We start from the raw sequence: 16,503 nt of genomic DNA, 5'->3' as shown, positions 1-16,503 counted from the left end.
AAATGGCAATTGTGGTCACTGTGAGGGTTTAAAAATGTGGTTATCCAACATGAGGCACAATCCAATTGACATTTTGAATTATTTTTGGTACAGTCCAAAAAATCAATTTTCTGATGAAAAACGATGACTCCGGACCTGTCAAACGCTCCCAAAATTATCAATATGGATGAAATTTTAACATTTAGTCTTTTGACTCTAAATGACTGTTGGATGTGAATTATGAATTTTTCAACTAAAATAATTGTGTTTAAAGTAATTTCTCTGCCTGAAATTGGTCAAAATTGAAGATCTTGAGTAAGCAAAACTCCTTAAAAATGGCAATTTTGGTCACTGTGAGGGTTTCAAAAGTGCTTATTCAACATGAAGCACGATCCAATTGACATTTTGAATCATTTTTGGTACAGTCCAAAAAATCAATTTTCTGATGAAAAACGATGACTCCGGACCTGTCGAACGTTCCCAAAATGGTCAATACGGATGAAATTTTAACATTTAATCTTTTGACTCTAAATGACTGATGGATGTGAGTTATTACTTTTTCAACTAAAATAAGTGTGTTTAAAGTCAAATCTGTGCCTGAAATTGGTCAAAATTGAAGCTTTTGAGTAAGCAAAACTGTGTAAAAATGAACATTATGGTCACTGTGAGGGTTTAAAAAGTGGTTATCCAACATGAGGCCCGATCCAATTGATATTTTGAATCATTTTTGGTACAGTCCAAAAAATGAACGTTATGATGAAAAACGATGACTCCGGACCTGTCGAGCGTTCCCAAAATGGTCAATATGGGTGAAATTTTAACATTTAATCTTTTGACTCTAAATGACTGATGGATGTGAGTTATTACTTTTTCAACTAAAATAAGTGTGTTTAAAGTCAAATCTGTGCCTGAAATTGGTCAAAATTGAAGCTTTTGAGTAAGCAAAACTCTGTAAAAATGACAATTATGGTCACTGTGAGGGTTTAAAAAGTGGTTATCCAACATGAGCCCGATCCAATTGATATTTTGAATCATTTTTGGTACAGTCCAAAAAATGAACGTTATGATGAAAAACGATGACTCCGGACCTGTCGAGCGTTCCCAAAATGGTCAATATGGGTGAAATTTTAACATTCAATCTTTTGACTCTAAATGACTGTTGAATGTGAGTTATTACTTTTTCAACTAAAATAAGTGTGTTTAAAGTCATATCTGTGCCTGAAATTGGTCAAAATTGAAGCTTTTGAGTAAGCAAAACTCTGTATAACTGGCATTTATGGTCACTGTGAGGGTTTAAAAAGTGGTTATCCAACATGAGGCACGATCCAATTGATATTTTGAATCATTTTTGGTACAGTCCAAAAAATCAACTTTATGATGAAAAACGATGACTCCGGACCTGTTGAACGTTCCCAAAATGGTCAATATGGATGAAATTGTAGCATTTAATCTTTTGACTCTAAATGACTGTTGAATGTGAGTTATTACTTTTTCAACTAAAATAAGTGTGTTTAAAGTCATATCTGTGCCTGAAATTGGTCAAAATTGAAGCTTTTGAGTAAGCAAAACTCTGTATAACTGGCAATTATGGTCACTGTGAGGGTTTAAAAAGTGGTTATCCAACATGAGGCACGATCCAATTGATATTTTGAATCATTTTTGGTACAGTCCAAAAAATCAACTTTATGATGAAAAACGATGACTCCGGACCTGTCGAACGTTCCCAAAATGGTCAATATGGATGAAATTGAAGCATTTAATCTTTTGACTCTGAATGATTGTTGGATGTGAATTATGACTTTTTCAACTAAAATAAGTGTGTTTAAAGTCATATCTGTGCCTGAAATTGGTCAAAATTGAAGCTTTTGAGTAAGCAAAACTCTGTATAACTGGCAATTATGGTCACTGTGAGGGTTTAAAAAGTGGTTATCCAACATGAGGCACGATCCAATTGACATTTTGAATTATTTTTGGTACAGTCCAAAAAACTCAATTGTCTGATGAAAAACGGTGACTCCGGACCTGTCAAACGTTCCCAAAAAGGTCAATATGGATGAAATTTTAACATTTAATCTTTTGACTCTAAATGACTGTTTGATGTGAATTATGACTTTTTCAACTAAAATAAGTGTGTTTAAAGTCATTTCTGTGCCTGAAATTGCTCAAAATTGAAGCTTTTGAGTAAGCAAAACTGGCAATTATGGTCACTGTGAGGGTTTAAAAAGTGGTTATCCAACATGAGGCACGATCCCATTGACATTTTTAATCATTTTTGGTACAGGCCCAAAAAAAAAATTTCTTATGAAAAACGATGACTCCGGACCTGTCGAACGTTCCCAAAATGGTCAATATGGATGAAATTTTAACATTTAATCTTTTGACTCTAAATGACTGTTGGATGTGAATAAAGACTTTTTCAACTAAAATAAGTGTGTTTAAAGTCATTTCTGTGCCTGAAATTGGTCAAAATTGAAGATTTTGAGTAAGCAAAACTCTGTAAAAATTGCAATTTTGGTCACTGTGAGGGTTTAAAAAGTGGTTATTCAACATGAGGCACGATCCAATTGACATTTTGAATGACATAATTTGTGGTACTGTTCAAAAAATCAATTTTCTGATCAAAAACGATGACTCTGGACCTGTCGAACGTTCCCAAAATGGACAATATGGATGAAATTGTAGCATTTAATTTTTTGACTCTGAATGATTGTTGGACGTGAAATATGACTTTTTCAACTAAAATAAGTGTGTTTAAAGTTATTTCTGTGCCTGAAATTGGTCAAAATTGAAGCTTCTGAGTAAGCAAAACTCTGTAAAAATGGCAATTTTGGTCACTGTGAGGGTGTAAAAATGTGGTTATCCAACATGAGGCACGATCCAACTGACATTTTGAATTATTTTTGGTACAGTCCAAAAAATCAATTTTCTGATGAAAAACGATGACTCCGGACCTGTCAAACGCTCCCAAAATTGTCAATATGGATGAAATTTTAACATTTAATCTTTTGACTCTAAATGACTGTTGGATGTGAATTATGAATTTTTCAACTAAAATAATTGTGTTTAAAGTAATTTCTCTGCCTGGAATTGGTCAAAATTTAAGATCTTGAGTAAGCAAAACTCCTTAAAAATGGCAATTTTGGTCACAGTGAGGGTTTAAAAAGTGGTTATCCAACGAGAGGCACGATCCAATTGACATTTTGAATCATTTTTGGTACAGTCCAAAAAAATCAGTTTTCTGATGAAAAACGATGACTCCGGACCTGTCAAACGCTCCCAAAATTGTCAATATGGATGAAATTTTAACATTTAATCTTTTGACTCTAAATGACTGTTGGATGTGAATTATGAATTTTTCAACTAAAATAATTGTGTTTAAAGTAATTTCTCTGCCTGAAATTGGTCAAAATTGAAGATCTTGAGTAAGCAAAACTCCTTAAAAATGGCAATTTTGGTCACTGTGAGGGTTTAAAAAGTGGTTATCCAACATGAGGCACGATCCAATTGACATTTTGAATCATTTTTGGTACAGTCCAAAAAATCAATTTTCTGATGAAAAACGATGACTCCGGACCTGTCGAACGTTCCCAAAATGGTCAATACGGATGAAATTTTAACATTTAATCTTTTGACTCTAAATGACTGATGGATGTGAGTTATTACTTTTTCAACTAAAATAAGTGTGTTTAAAGTCAAATCTGTGCCTGAAATTGGTCAAAATTGAAGCTTTTGAGTAAGCAAAATTCTGTAAAAATGACAATTATGGTCACTGTGAGGGTTTAAAAAGTGGTTATCCAACATGAGGCCCGATCCAATTGATATTTTGAATAATTTTTGGTACAGTCCAAAAAATGAACGTTATGATGAAAAACGATGACTCCGGACCTGTCGAGCGTTCCCAAAATGGTCAATATGAGTGAAATTTTAACATTTAATCTTTTGACTCTAAATGACTGTTGAATGTGAGTTATTACTTTTTCAACTAAAATAAGTGTGTTTAAAGTCATATCTGTGCCTGAAATTGGTCAAAATTGAAGCTTTTGAGTAAGCAAAACTCTGTATAACTGGCAATTATGGTCACTGTGAGGGTTTAAAAAGTGGTTATCCAACATGAGGCACGATCCAATTGATATTTTGAATCATTTTTGGTACAGTCCAAAAAATCAACTTTATGATGAAAAACGATAACTCCGGACCTGTCGAACGTTCCCAAAATGGTCAATATGGATGAAATTGAAGCATTTAATCTTTTGACTCTGAATGATTGTTGGATGTGAATTATGACTTTTTCAACTAAAATAAGTGTGTTTAAAGTTATTTCTGTGCCTGAAATTGGTCAAAATTGAAGCTTTTGAGTAAGCAAAACTCTGTAAAACTGGCAATTATGTTCACTGTGAGGGTTTAAAAAGTGGTTATCCAACATGAGGCACGATCCAATTGACATTTTGAATCATTTTTGGTACAGTCCAAAAAATCAGTTTTCTGATGAAAAACGATGACTCCGGACCTGTCGAACGTTCCCAAAATGGTCAATATGGATGAAATTTTAACATTTAATCTTTTGACTCTAAATGACTGTTGGATGTAAATAAAGACTTTTTCAACTAAAATAAGTGTGTTTAAAGTCATTTCTGTGCCTGAAATTGGTCAAAATTGAAGATTTTGAGTAAGCAAAACTCTGTAAAAATTGCAATTTTGGTCACTGTGAGTGTTTAAAAAGTGGTTATTCAACATGAGGCACGATCCAATTGACATTTTGAATAATTTTTGGTACAGTTCAAAAAATCAATTTTCTGATCAAAAACGATGACTCTGGACCTGTCGAACGTTCCCAAAATGGTCAATACGGATGAAATTTTAACATTTAATCTTTTGACTCTAAATGACTGATGGATGTGAGTTATTACTTTTTCAACTAAAATAAGTGTGTTTAAAGTCAAATCTGTGCCTGAAATTGGTCAAAATTGAAGCTTTTGAGTAAGCAAAACTGTGTAAAAATGGCAATTGTGGTCACTGTGAGGGTTTAAAAAGTGGTTATCCAACATGAGGCCCGATCCAATTGATATTTTGAATCATTTTTGGTACAGTCCAAAAAATGAACGTTATGATGAAAAACGATGACTCCGGACCTGTCAAACGCTCCCAAAATTGTCAATATGGATGAAATTTTAACATTTAATCTTTTGACTCTAAATGACTGTTGAATGTGAGTTATTACTTTTTCAACTAAAATAAGTGTGTTTAAAGTCATTTCTGTGCCTGAAATTGGTCAAAATTGAAGATTTTGAGTAAGCAAAACTCTGTAAAAATTGCAAATTTGGTCACTGTGAGGGTTTAAAAAGTGGTTATCCAACATGAGGCACGATCCAATTGACATTTTGAATCATTTTTGGTACAGTTCAAAAAATCAATTTTCTGATCAAAAACGATGACTCTGGACCTGTCGAACGTTCCCAAAATGGACAATATGGATGAAATTGAAGCATTTAATCTTTTGACTCTAAATGACTGATGGATGTGAGTTATTACTTTTTCAACTAAAATAAGTGTGTTTAAAGTCAAATCTGTGCCTGAAATTGGTCAAAATTGAAGCTTTTGAGTAAGCAAAATTCTGTAAAAATGGCAATTGTGGTCACTGTGAGGGTTTAAAAATGTGGTTATCCAACATGAGGCACGATCCAATTGACATTTTGAATTATTTTTGGTGCAGTCCAAAAAATCAATTTTCTGATGAAAAACGATGACTCCGGACCTGTCAAACGCTCCCAAAATTGTCAATATGGATGAAATTTTAACATTTAATCTTTTGACTCTAAATGACTGTTGGATGTGAATTATGAATTTTTCAACTAAAATAATTGCGTTTAAAGTAATTTCTCTGCCTGAAATTGGTCAAAATTGAAGATCTTGAGTAAGCAAAACTCCTTAAAAATGGCAATTTTGGTCACTGTGAGGGTTTCAAAAGTGGTTATTCAACATGAAGCACGATCCAATTGACATTTTGAATAATTTTTGGTACAGTTCGAAAAATCAATTTTCTGATCAAAAACGATGACTCTGGACCTGTCGAACGTTCCCAAAATGGACAATATGGATGAAATTGTAGCATTTAATCTTTTGACTCTGAATGATTGTTGGACGTGAAATATGACTTTTTCAACTAAAATAAGTGTGTTTAAAGTTATTTCTGTGCCTGAAATTGGTCAAAATTGAAGCTTCTGAGTAAGCAAAACTCTGTAAAAATGGCAATTTTGGTCACTGTGAGGGTTTAAAAATGTGGTTATCCAACATGAGGCACGATCCAATTGACATTTTGAATTATTTTTGGTACAGTCCAAAAAATCAATTTTCTGATGAAAAACGATGACTCCGGACCTGTCAAACGCTCCCAAAATTGGTAATATGGATGAAATTTTAACTATTAATCTTTTGACTCTAAATGACTGTTGGATGTGAGTTATTACTTTTTCAACTAAAATAAGTGTGTTTAAAGTCATATCTGTGCCTGAAATTGGTCAAAATTGAAACTTTTGAGTAAGCAAAACTCTGTATAACTGGCAATTATGGTCACTGTGAGGGTTTAAAAAGTGGTTATCCAACATGAGGCACGATCCAATTGATATTTTGAATCATTTTTGGTACAGTCCAAAAAATCAACTTTATGATGAAAAACGATGACTCCGGACCTGTCGAACGTTCCCAAAATGGTCAATATGGATGAAATTGAAGCATTTAATCTTTTGACTCTGAATGATTGTTGGATGTGAATTATGACTTTTTCAACTAAAATAAGTGTGTTTAAAGTTATTTCTGTGCCTGAAATTGGTCAAAATTGAAGCTTTTGAGTAAGCAAAACTCTGTAAAACTGGCAATTATGTTCACTGTGAGGGTTTAAAAAGTGGTTATCCAACATGAGGCACGATCCAATTGACATTTTGAATCACTTTTGGTACAGTCCAAAAAATCAGTTTTCTGATGAAAAACGATGACTCCGGACCTGTCGAACGTTCCCAAAATGGTCAATATGGATGAAATTTTAACATTTAATCTTTTGACTCTAAATGACTGTTGGATGTAAATAAAGACTTTTTCAACTAAAATAAGTGTGTTTAAAGTCATTTCTGTGCCTGAAATTGGTCAAAATTGAAGATTTTGAGTAAGCAAAACTCTGTAAAAATTGCAATTTTGGTCACTGTGAGGGTTTAAAAAGTGGTTATTCAACATGAGGCACGATCCAATTGACATTTTGAATAATTTTTTGGTACAGTTCAAAAAATCAATTTTCTGATCAAAAACGATGACTCTGGACCTTGCGTCCGTCCGCCACCCTAGAGTAGGAAGGACCGTCCGCATGGGCTGCGGCGGTCCCTCCGTGCAAATTAGGATGTGACCGCCACCCTGGCAGTCACATCCTGGATATTTAACATTGCGGCGGGTGCAGCTTCAAGCTGCACCCGCCGCAATGTTAAAAAAGCATACATTGCATATGTATGCAGCAAGCAGCAGGCACCTCGCGGTGCCTGCCGCTTGCTGCATACATATGCAGGGGGGTACCATAGGTACCCCCCATGTGCACCCCCCACCCCCCCTTCACTCAGGGGGCCCGCAACGGGCCCCGCAACGGGCCCCGCAGTGAAGCACCGTATGCTTTTACACGGCGGAATATCCGCCGTGTAAAAGCATTTCTTTCTGTGCATCCTAATATGGTGGACTGTGTCTGAGAGACACCGTCACCATATTACAGCTTTTCCGCCGCGGTTGTAAGCCAACCGCGGCGGAAAAGCTGCGGACGGAAACCAGGACCCACCAGCCATCCTAATGTGGCGGTGGGTCTTTGGTGGGTCCGCTGCGGTTTTTCCGCATCCTCCGGGCCAGCGGTGGCTTCCGCCGGCCCGGAGGATGCGGAAAAACCACAATCCTAATGAGCCCCTAAATCTTCTGACTCTAAATGACTGTTGGATGTGAATTATGAATTTTTCAACTAAAATAATTGTGTTTAAAGTAATTTCTCTGCCTGAAATTGGTCAAAATTGAAGATCTTGAGTGAGCAAAACTACTTAAAAATGGCAATTTTGGTCACTGTGAGGGTTTCAAAAGTGGTTATTCAACATGAGGCACGAACCAATTGACATTTTGAATCATTTTTGGTACAGTCCAAAAAAATCGATTTTCTGATGAAAAACGATGACTCCGGACCTGTCGAACGTTCCCAAAATGGTCAATACGGATGAAATTTTAACATTTAATCTTTTGACTCTAAATGACTGATGGATGTGAGTTATTACTTTTTCAACTAAAATAAGTGTGTTTAAAGTCAAATCTGTGCCTGAAATTGGTCAAAATTGAAGCTTTTGAGTAAGCAAAACTCTGTAAAAATGACAATTATGGTCACTGTGAGGGTTTAAAAAGTGGTTATTCAACATGAGGCACGATCCAATTGACATTTTGAATAACATAATTTTTGGTACTGTTCAAAAAATCAATTTTCTGATCAAAAACGATGACTCTGGACCTGTCGAACGTTCCCAAAATGGACAATATGGATGAAATTGTAGCATTTAATCTTTTGACTCTGAATGATTGTTGGACGTGAAATATGACTTTTTCAACTAAAATAAGTGTGTTTAAAGTTATTTCTGTGCCTGAAATTGGTCAAAATTGAAGCTTCTGAGTAAGCAAAACTCTGTAAAAATGGCAATTTTGGTCACTGTGAGGGTGTAAAAATGTGGTTATCCAACATGAGGCACGATCCAACTGACATTTTGAATTATTTTTGGTACAGTCCAAAAAATCAATTTTCTGATGAAAAACGATGACTCCGGACCTGTCAAACGCTCCCAAAATTGTCAATATGGATGAAATTTTAACATTTAATCTTTTGACTCTAAATGACTGTTGGATGTGAATTATGAATTTTTCAACTAAAATAATTGTGTTTAAAGTAATTTCTCTGCCTGGAATTGGTCAAAATTTAAGATCTTGAGTAAGCAAAACTCCTTAAAAATGGCAATTTTGGTCACAGTGAGGGTTTAAAAAGTGGTTATCCAACATGAGGCACGATCCAATTGACATTTTGAATCATTTTTGGTACAGTCCAAAAAAATCAGTTTTCTGATGAAAAACGATGACTCCGGACCTGTCAAACGCTCCCAAAATTGTCAATATGGATGAAATTTTAACATTTAATCTTTTGACTCTAAATGACTGTTGGATGTGAATTATGAATTTTTCAACTAAAATAATTGTGTTTAAAGTAATTTCTCTGCCTGAAATTGGTCAAAATTGAAGATCTTGAGTAAGCAAAACTCCTTAAAAATGGCAATTTTGGTCACTGTGAGGGTTTAAAAAGTGGTTATCCAACATGAGGCACGATCCAATTGACATTTTGAATCATTTTTGGTACAGTCCAAAAAATCAATTTTCTGATGAAAAACGATGACTCCGGACCTGTCGAACGTTCCCAAAATGGTCAATACGGATGAAATTTTAACATTTAATCTTTTGACTCTAAATGACTGATGGATGTGAGTTATTACTTTTTCAACTAAAATAAGTGTGTTTAAAGTCAAATCTGTGCCTGAAATTGGTCAAAATTGAAGCTTTTGAGTAAGCAAAATACTGTAAAAATGACAATTATGGTCACTGTGAGGGTTTAAAAAGTGGTTATCCAACATGAGGCCCGATCCAATTGATATTTTGAATAATTTTTGGTACAGTCCAAAAAATGAACGTTATGATGAAAAACGATGACTCCGGACCTGTCGAGCGTTCCCAAAATGGTCAATATGAGTGAAATTTTAACATTTAATCTTTTGACTCTAAATGACTGTTGAATGTGAGTTATTACTTTTTCAACTAAAATAAGTGTGTTTAAAGTCATATCTGTGCCTGAAATTGGTCAAAATTGAAGCTTTTGAGTAAGCAAAACTCTGTATAACTGGCAATTATGGTCACTGTGAGGGTTTAAAAAGTGGTTATCCAACATGAGGCACGATCCAATTGACATTTTGAATCATTTTTGGTACAGTCCAAAAAATCAGTTTTCTGATGAAAAACGATGACTCCGGACCTGTCGAACGTTCCCAAAATGGTCAATATGGATGAAATTTTAACATTTAATCTTTTGACTCTAAATGACTGTTGGATGTAAATAAAGACTTTTTCAACTAAAATAAGTGTGTTTAAAGTCATTTCTGTGCATGAAATTGGTCAAAATTGAAGATTTTGAGTAAGCAAAACTCTGTAAAAATTGCAATTTTGGTCACTGTGAGTGTTTAAAAAGGTGGTTATTCAACATGAGGCACGATCCAATTGACATTTTGAATAATTTTTGGTACAGTTCAAAAAATCAATTTTCTGATCAAAAACGATGACTCTGGACCTGTCGAACGTTCCCAAAATGGACAATATGGATGAAATTGTAGCATTTAATCTTTTGACTCTGAATGATTGTTGGACGTGAAATATGACTTTTTCAACTAAAATAAGTGTGTTTAAAGTTATTTCTGTGCCTGAAATTGGTCAAAATTGAAGCTTCTGAGTAAGCAAAACTCTGTAAAAATGGCAATTGTGGTCACTGTGAGGGTTTAAAAATGTGGTTATCCAACATGAGGCACGATCCAATTGACATTTTGAATTATTTTTGGTACAGTCCAAAAAATCAATTTTCTGATGAGAAACGATGACTCCGGACCTGTCAAACGCTCCCAAAATTGTCAATATGGATGAAATTTTAACATTTAATCTTTTGACTCTAAATGACTGTTGGATGTGAATTATGACTTTTTCAACTAAAATAATTGTGTTTAAAGTAATTTCTCTGCCTGAAATTGGTCAAAATTGAAAATTTTGAGTAAGCAAAACTCTATAAAAATGGCAATTTTGGTCACTGTGAGGGTTTAAAAATGTATTTATCCAACATGAGGCACGATCCAATTGACATTTTGAATTATTTTTGGTACAGTCCAAAAAATCAATTTTCTGATGAAAAACGATGACTCCGGACGTGTCAAACGGTCCCAAAATGGTCAATATGGATGAAATTTTAACATTTATTCTTTTGACTCTAAATGACTGTTGGATGTGAATTATGACTTTTTCAACTAAAATAATTGTGTTTAAAGTAATTTCTCTGCCTGAAATTGGTCAAAATTGAAGATTTTGAGTAAGCAAAACTCCTTAAAAATGGCAATTTTGGTCACTGTGAGGGTTTAAAAAGTGGTTATCCAACATGAGGCACGATCCAATTGATATTTTGAATTATTTTTGGTACAGTCCAAAAAATCAATTGTCTGATGAGAAACGATGACTCCGGAACTGCCAAACGTTCCCAAAATGGTCAATATGGATGAAATTTCAAAATTTAATCTTTTGACTCTAAATGACTGTTCAATGTGAATTATGACTTTTTCAACTAAAATAATTGTGTTTAAAGTCATTTCTGTGCCTGAAATTGGTCAATATTTAAGATTTTGAGTAAGCAAAACTCTGTAAAAATTGCAATTTTGGTCACTGTGAGAGTTTCAAAAGTGGTTATTCAACATGAGGCACGATCCAATTGACATTTTGAATCATTTTTGGTACAGTTCAAAAAATCAATTTTCTGATGAAAAAAGATGACTCTGGACCTGTCGAATGTTCCCAAAATGGACAATATGGATGAAATTGTAGCATTTAATCTTTTGACTCTGAATGATTGTTGGACATGAAATATGACTTTTTCAACTAAAATAAGTGTGTTTAAAGTTATTTCTGTGCCTGAAATTTGTCAAAATTGAAGCTTTTGAGTAAACAAAACTCTGTAAAAATGGCAATTTTGGTCACTGTGAGGGTTTAAAAATGTGGTTATCCAACATGATGCACGATCCAATTGACATTTTGAATTATTTTTGGTACAGTCCAAAAAATCAATTGTCTGATGAGAAACGATGACTCCGGGCCTGTCGAACGTTCCCAAAATGGTCAATATGGATGAAATTTTCACATTTAATCTTTTGACTCTAAATGACTGTTGGATGTGAGTTATTACTTTCTCAACAAAAATAAGTGTGTTTAAAGTCATTTCTGTGCCTGAAATTGGTCAAAATTGAAGATTTTGAGTAAGCAAAACTCTGTAAAAATTGCAATTTTGGTCACTGTGAGGGTTTAAAAAGTGGTTATCCAACATGAGGCACGATCCAATTGATATTTTGAATCGTTTTTGGTACAGTACAAAAAAATCAATTTTCTGATCAAAAACGATGACTCCGGACCTGTCGAACGTTCCCAAAAAGGTCAAAATGGATTAAATTGTAGCATTTAATCTTTTGACTCTGAATGATTGTTGGATGTGAATTATGACTTTTTCAACTAAAATAAATGTAAATGTAAATGTACAGGAATTTATATAGCGCAAATCACCGAGCGGTTTCTAAGCGCTTGCTTAGGGAACCCGTCCTGGTATTCCCCTGTGAGATAACCCCGGCAGGGTATCCGCAAGGTGAAAGCCAGGCATCCCGCCGCGAGGGGCCGTTGTGGAGATTAAGCAAGCTATTGCCCAGAGTCGCAGAGTGTGAACCCGTGAATTGAGTAGGCACCGCAGCGAGAATTGTCGAGTCCATGGGCATTTTAGGACTCAAGACCCCGCCGAGCCGGGAATTGAACCCTGGTCCCGGGCTGACCTCTGCTTCCAGGTCTGCCTCCTCTAACCAGTGAGCCACACTTCTCCGTGTGTTTAAAGTTTTTTCTGTGCCTGAAAATTGGTCAAAATTGAAGCTTTTGAGTAAGCAAAACTCTGTAAAACTGGCAATTATGGTCACTGTGAGGGTTTAAGAAGTGGTTATTCAACATGAGGCACGATCCAATTGACATTTTGAATCATTTTTGGTACAGTTCAAAAAATCAATTGTCTGATGAGAAACGATGACTCAGGACCTGCCAAACGTTCCCAAAATGGTCAATATGGATGAAATTTTAACATTTAACCTTTTGACTCTAAATGACTGTTCAATGTGAATTATGACTTTTTCAACTAAAATAATTGTGTTTAAAGTCATTTCTGTGCCTGAAATTGGTCAATATTTAAGATTTTGAGTAAGCAAAACTCTGTAAAAATTGCAATTTTGGTCACTGTGAGGGTTTAAAAAGTGGTTATCCAACATGAGGCACGATCCAATTGACATTTTGAATCACTTTTGGTACAGTCCAAAAAATCAGTTTTCTGATGAAAAACGATGACTCCGGACCTGTCGAACGTTCCCAAAATGGTCAATATGGATGAAATTTTAACATTTAATCTTTTGACTCTAAATGACTGTTGGATGTAAATAAAGACTTTTTCAACTAAAATAAGTGTGTTTAAAGTCATTTCTGTGCCTGAAATTGGTCAAAATTGAAGATTTTGAGTAAGCAAAACTCTGTAAAAATTGCAATTTTGGTCACTGTGAGGGTTTAAAAAGTGGTTATTCAACATGAGGCACGATCCAATTGACATTTTGAATAATTTTTTGGTACAGTTCAAAAAATCAATTTTCTGATCAAAAACGATGACTCTGGACCTTGCGTCCGTCCGCCACCCTAGAGTAGGAAGGACCGTCCGCATGGGCTGCGGCGGTCCCTCCGTGCAAATTAGGATGTGACCGCCACCCTGGCAGTCACATCCTGGATATTTAACATTGCGGCGGGTGCAGCTTCAAGCTGCACCCGCCGCAATGTTAAAAAAGCATACATTGCATATGTATGCAGCAAGCAGCAGGCACCTCGCGGTGCCTGCCGCTTGCTGCATACATATGCAGGGGGGTACCATAGGTACCCCCCATGTGCACCCCCCACCCCCCCTTCACTCAGGGGGCCCGCAACGGGCCCCGCAACGGGCCCCGCAGTGAAGCACCGTATGCTTTTACACGGCGGAATATCCGCCGTGTAAAAGCATTTCTTTCTGTGCATCCTAATATGGTGGACTGTGTCTGAGAGACACCGTCACCATATTACAGCTTTTCCGCCGCGGTTGTAAGCCAACCGCGGCGGAAAAGCTGCGGACGGAAACCAGGACCCACCAGCCATCCTAATGTGGCGGTGGGTCTTTGGTGGGTCCGCTGCGGTTTTTCCGCATCCTCCGGGCCAGCGGTGGCTTCCGCCGGCCCGGAGGATGCGGAAAAACCACAATCCTAATGAGCCCCTAAATCTTCTGACTCTAAATGACTGTTGGATGTGAATTATGAATTTTTCAACTAAAATAATTGTGTTTAAAGTAATTTCTCTGCCTGAAATTGGTCAAAATTGAAGATCTTGAGTGAGCAAAACTACTTAAAAATGGCAATTTTGGTCACTGTGAGGGTTTCAAAAGTGGTTATTCAACATGAGGCACGAACCAATTGACATTTTGAATCATTTTTGGTACAGTCCAAAAAAATCGATTTTCTGATGAAAAACGATGACTCCGGACCTGTCGAACGTTCCCAAAATGGTCAATACGGATGAAATTTTAACATTTAATCTTTTGACTCTAAATGACTGATGGATGTGAGTTATTACTTTTTCAACTAAAATAAGTGTGTTTAAAGTCAAATCTGTGCCTGAAATTGGTCAAAATTGAAGCTTTTGAGTAAGCAAAACTCTGTAAAAATGACAATTATGGTCACTGTGAGGGTTTAAAAAGTGGTTATTCAACATGAGGCACGATCCAATTGACATTTTGAATAACATAATTTTTGGTACTGTTCAAAAAATCAATTTTCTGATCAAAAACGATGACTCTGGACCTGTCGAACGTTCCCAAAATGGACAATATGGATGAAATTGTAGCATTTAATCTTTTGACTCTGAATGATTGTTGGACGTGAAATATGACTTTTTCAACTAAAATAAGTGTGTTTAAAGTTATTTCTGTGCCTGAAATTGGTCAAAATTGAAGCTTCTGAGTAAGCAAAACTCTGTAAAAATGGCAATTTTGGTCACTGTGAGGGTGTAAAAATGTGGTTATCCAACATGAGGCACGATCCAACTGACATTTTGAATTATTTTTGGTACAGTCCAAAAAATCAATTTTCTGATGAAAAACGATGACTCCGGACCTGTCAAACGCTCCCAAAATTGTCAATATGGATGAAATTTTAACATTTAATCTTTTGACTCTAAATGACTGTTGGATGTGAATTATGAATTTTTCAACTAAAATAATTGTGTTTAAAGTAATTTCTCTGCCTGGAATTGGTCAAAATTTAAGATCTTGAGTAAGCAAAACTCCTTAAAAATGGCAATTTTGGTCACAGTGAGGGTTTAAAAAGTGGTTATCCAACATGAGGCACGATCCAATTGACATTTTGAATCATTTTTGGTACAGTCCAAAAAAAACAGTTTTCTGATGAAAAACGATGACTCCGGACCTGTCAAACGCTCCCAAAATTGTCAATATGGATGAAATTTTAACATTTAATCTTTTGACTCTAAATGACTGTTGGATGTGAATTATGAATTTTTCAACTAAAATAATTGTGTTTAAAGTAATTTCTCTGCCTGAAATTGGTCAAAATTGAAGATCTTGAGTAAGCAAAACTCCTTAAAAATGGCAATTTTGGTCACTGTGAGGGTTTAAAAAGTGGTTATCCAACATGAGGCACGATCCAATTGACATTTTGAATCATTTTTGGTACAGTCCAAAAAATCAATTTTCTGATGAAAAACGATGACTCCGGACCTGTCGAACGTTCCCAAAATGGTCAATACGGATGAAATTTTAACATTTAATCTTTTGACTCTAAATGACTGATGGATGTGAGTTATTACTTTTTCAACTAAAATAAGTGTGTTTAAAGTCAAATCTGTGCCTGAAATTGGTCAAAATTGAAGCTTTTGAGTAAGCAAAATACTGTAAAAATGACAATTATGGTCACTGTGAGGGTTTAAAAAGTGGTTATCCAACATGAGGCCCGATCCAATTGATATTTTGAATAATTTTTGGTACAGTCCAAAAAATGAACGTTATGATGAAAAACGATGACTCCGGACCTGTCGAGCGTTCCCAAAATGGTCAATATGAGTGAAATTTTAACATTTAATCTTTTGACTCTAAATGACTGTTGAATGTGAGTTATTACTTTTTCAACTAAAATAAGTGTGTTTAAAGTCATATCTGTGCCTGAAATTGGTCAAAATTGAAGCTTTTGAGTAAGCAAAACTCTGTATAACTGGCAATTATGGTCACTGTGAGGGTTTAAAAAGTGGTTATCCAACATGAGGCACGATCCAATTGACATTTTGAATCATTTTTGGTACAGTCCAAAAAATCAGTTTTCTGATGAAAAACGATGACTCCGGACCTGTCGAACGTTCCCAAAATGGTCAATATGGATGAAATTTTAACATTTAATCTTTTGACTCTAAATGACTGTTGGATGTAAATAAAGACTTTTTCAACTAAAATAAGTGTGTTTAAAGTCATTTCTGTGCATGAAATTGGTCAAAATTGAAGATTTTGAGTAAGCAAAACTCTGTAAAAATTGCAATTTTGGTCACTGTGAGTGTTTAAAAAGGTGGTTATTCAACATG

Source organism: Lissotriton helveticus, chromosome 2_1, assembly GCF_964261635.1.
Source record: "Lissotriton helveticus chromosome 2_1, aLisHel1.1, whole genome shotgun sequence".
In the NCBI taxonomy this organism is placed as follows: domain Eukaryota; kingdom Metazoa; phylum Chordata; class Amphibia; order Caudata; family Salamandridae; genus Lissotriton; species Lissotriton helveticus.
This window is presented reverse-complemented; position numbering follows the sequence as displayed.